Raw genomic sequence first — 3,731 nt, 5'->3', positions numbered from 1 at the left:
ATGAGGATTTCACTGTTACGTTTTGGAAGGTACGTCTTCTGGAAGTCGGCTTGATGACCTTCAGAACAAACAGGAGACATCTTGCTTGCTTTTACTTTTTTTTTTTTTTTTTTTTTTTTTTCTCCCCCTCTAACAAAGGCAATAGGGTTTAAAGTACTTTTCAATTTCTCTATGGGATTCCTTTCTTCCTCTGGTTTCTCTACTCCTAATGAGCTAACATAAAGCAGTCCTTTGTCTTCTATTATTCTTCAAAGCTGTTGATTTACCCTGAACAGAACGAAGGCCAAGATGTTATTAAAATAAAACAACTTCCAATTGAGCTGCTAATAAATGCTGAAACGCACCCACATCTCCCCTATTGATTACCCCCTGCCAACAAAGGCAAACACAAGCTTGTAAGGCAAGCTGCCCGTGGAAATGAAAGGTTTAATTAGATGAAACGGAACGAACGGCAAAATCCACCGCACGTGGTCATCAAACGATTGCATTTCATAATTGGCTCTTTGAGACATGCCTGCCTCTTGAGCCTTTTCCACTTAAAGAGTTCCCTACAGTGCGCCCAGAGGAGCGCATCTCTAGTAAATATCCCCCTGAGCACTTCACCAGCTCGGGGTTGTGGACTAGAATGAGGTGTATAAATCAGGTGTAGTGGATCGTCTTGGAATTGAGAGGCGACAAGCGAGAGCAGGGAGACTGGTTCTTCTGCAGCCTAGGCCCGTGTCCAAGTGTTGAAGAAAGGGCTTTGAAGAGGTGTTGGCGGAGCAGGTGAGGAGGAACCACCGCTTCCTAGAGTGGAACTCTGGAACACGTGTGCGGGCTCTGGCAGCTGCACTGATATTTAGTGATGAGAGGGTTTTAAAAAGCTGGTATTCACTGCATGCGAGGGTTTCAGACTCCCATCAGTGTGAAACTTCTCGAGACAGTCAGGGAAAGAGCAGTAGAGACGTTACATGTGGGAGCCGTGCAGCTCTCAGCCACAAGCATGTGATTAACCTCTGAAGGGTGGGCTTCCCTGTTCACACGTCCTCGCAGATGTGGTTTGTTATGAACACAGAACGTGATAATGTCAATGATTCCCTTCCCATGGTAATGCGGCACACCAGAGCACGAGGGCTGTCAGCGTTTACAGTAACAGTTCACTTTTTTTTTTCTTAATTTCTCAACTGTTGCAAATTTTTCTTTTTTATTAGATATTTTCTTTATTTACATTTCAAATGTTATCCCCTTTCTTGGTTTCCCCTCCGAAAACTCCCTATCCCCTTCCCCCTCCTCCTGCTCACCAACCCACCCACTCCTGTTTCCTGGTCCTGGCATTCCCCTATACTGGGGCATAGAACCTTCACAGAACCAAGGGCCTCTCCTCTCAGTGATGACCGCCTAGGCCATCCTCTGCTACATATGCAGCTAGAGCCAAGAGTCCCACCATGTGTTTTCTTTGGTTGGTGGTTTAGTCCCAGGGAGCTCTGGGGGTACTGGTTTGGTCATATTGTTGGTCCTCCTACAGGGCTGCAAACCTCTTCAGCTCCTTGGGTCCTTTCTCTAGCTCCTTCATTGGGGACCATGTGCTTCGTCCAATGGATGGCTGTGAGCATCCACTTCTGTATTTGTCAGGCACTGACAGAGCCTCTTTGGAGACAGCTATACCAGGCTCCTGTCAGCAAGCTCTTGTTGGTACCCACAATAGTGTCTGGGTTTGGTGGTTGTTTATGGGATAGATCTCCAGGTGGGGCAATCTCTGGATGGTCATACCTTCAGTCTCTGCTCCACACTTTGCCTCTGTAACTTCTTTCATGGGTATTTTGTTCCTCCTTCTAAGAAGGATCAAAGTATCCACACTTTGGTCTCTTTCTTCTTGAGTTTCATGTGGTTTGAGAATTGTATCTTGGGTAGTCTGAGCTTCTGGGCTAATATCCACTTATCAGTGACTGCATATCATGTGTGTTCTTTTGTGATTGGGTTACCTCACTAAGAATGGTATCCTCCAGATCCATCCATTTGCCTATGTTTTTTCTAAAAGTTTTATTTATTTAATTTATGCATGTGAATTCACCGTCACTGTTTTCAGACACACCAGAAGAGGGCATCAGATCCCATTACAGATGGTTGTGAGCCACTATGTGGTTGCTGGGAATTGAACTCAGGGCCTCTGAAAGAACAGACAGTGCTCTTAACCACTGAGCCATCTCTCCAGCCCCCAACAGTTCACTATTTATATCTACAGGTCCTGGGGGAGACATCATTTCTTCTCTTCATAGCAAGTAAGCTAGGACCTTAAACCTCTGTTCTCCACATGTTCCTCTGTGACTGGGGGTATAGCTCAATGGTAGAGTGCTTGCCTATCACACCCAAAGCCTTGGATTCAATTCCAGCATCACCCAAAGACAAGACAATTAAACCTTAGAAGTGTCCCTCTGAGGTAGTGATGCATGCATTTAATCCCAGTACCTGGGAAGCAGAGGCAGTCAGGTCTAAGCAGATTGCTCTAAGATATATTATTAGATTTGAGATTACCTTATAGGGTACTACTGTCTATACTACAGAGTAACAGGGAAGGTCTCAGGTACTGAATAGACGGTGTGGGTAAGAGAACTGGGTGTTCTTCCAGGAGATATGGGTTTGATTACCAGCACCCATAGTGTGGCTCACACTTGTTCTGACTCCAGTTCTAGGGGGATCTGGTGCCCTCTTCTGGCATCTGCTGGTATTGAAAGCATGTGGAACACAGGAACTCAGGCAAATACCACCTATATGCATAAAAATAAATAAATAAAATAAAAAGAAACCCCCTGGTGTGCATAGTGGGACCTATCTTTAATCCCAGCAACTGGGAGGCAGAGGCAGGAAAATCTATGTGGATTTGAGCCCAGCTTGCATAGTGAAGTCTGGGCCAGAGTTACTTTGCCTTTGTCCCAGTTCTTAGACATTCAGAAGGGTTTATAGTCATCTCACAAACATATACTTAAAAATCTTGAATTATTTTTAAAATAACTTTGTTGTGTTTTTTCTTTTTTCTTTTTTTCTTTTTTGGATTGTACACAACTAACAGCTGCTCATTGGTGTGAACAGTGATCTAGAGGGTAGGTGTGGGACCAGGCAATCTGGTACCTAATCCTGCTCTCTCTCTCTTCCACTAAGAAAATGACTGGACTGTATGAAAAATTAGATGAGCTAATGCTGGAACAGGGCCTAGTACAAAATATATGTTTAACAAGTACTGACTAGTACTGAAAAAAAAATAGCAACCTTACCTAAAACCAAATAATTAAAAGCCCCAGAAAACCTCAAAGTGCTTATTCTCATGATCTTGAGTAACTCCTGTGTTTTAGACAGTGCATGCTATGTGACACAGTGCCTACATTATAGGACATTTATATGGACTACTCAGGCCATATTCTGTAAGTCAGCCTAATGAATGGATCCCCTTTTAATATATATTCATTCTATCAGTTCTGTTTCTTTTTTTTTTTTTTGTTTTTTGTTTTTTGTTTTGGTTTTCCGAGACAGGATTTCTCTGTATAGCCCTGGCTGTCCTGGAACTCACTCTAGGCTGGACTAGGATGGACTAGGCTGGCCTCGAACTCAGAAATCCGCCTGCCTCTGCCTCCCGAGTGCTGGGATTAAAGGCGTGCACCACCACGCCTGGCCAGTTCTGGCTCTTTTCAGCCGTGTTTCTCAACCTTCCCAACGTTATGACTGTTTCACACGGTTCCTTGTGTTGTGGTGACCCTCAA

This window comes from Mus pahari, chromosome 14 (genome assembly GCF_900095145.1).
Source record: "Mus pahari chromosome 14, PAHARI_EIJ_v1.1, whole genome shotgun sequence".
Taxonomy (NCBI): Eukaryota; Metazoa; Chordata; class Mammalia; order Rodentia; family Muridae; genus Mus; species Mus pahari.
The sequence above is the reverse complement of the archived record's forward strand: the minus strand, read 5'-3'. Positions refer to the sequence as shown.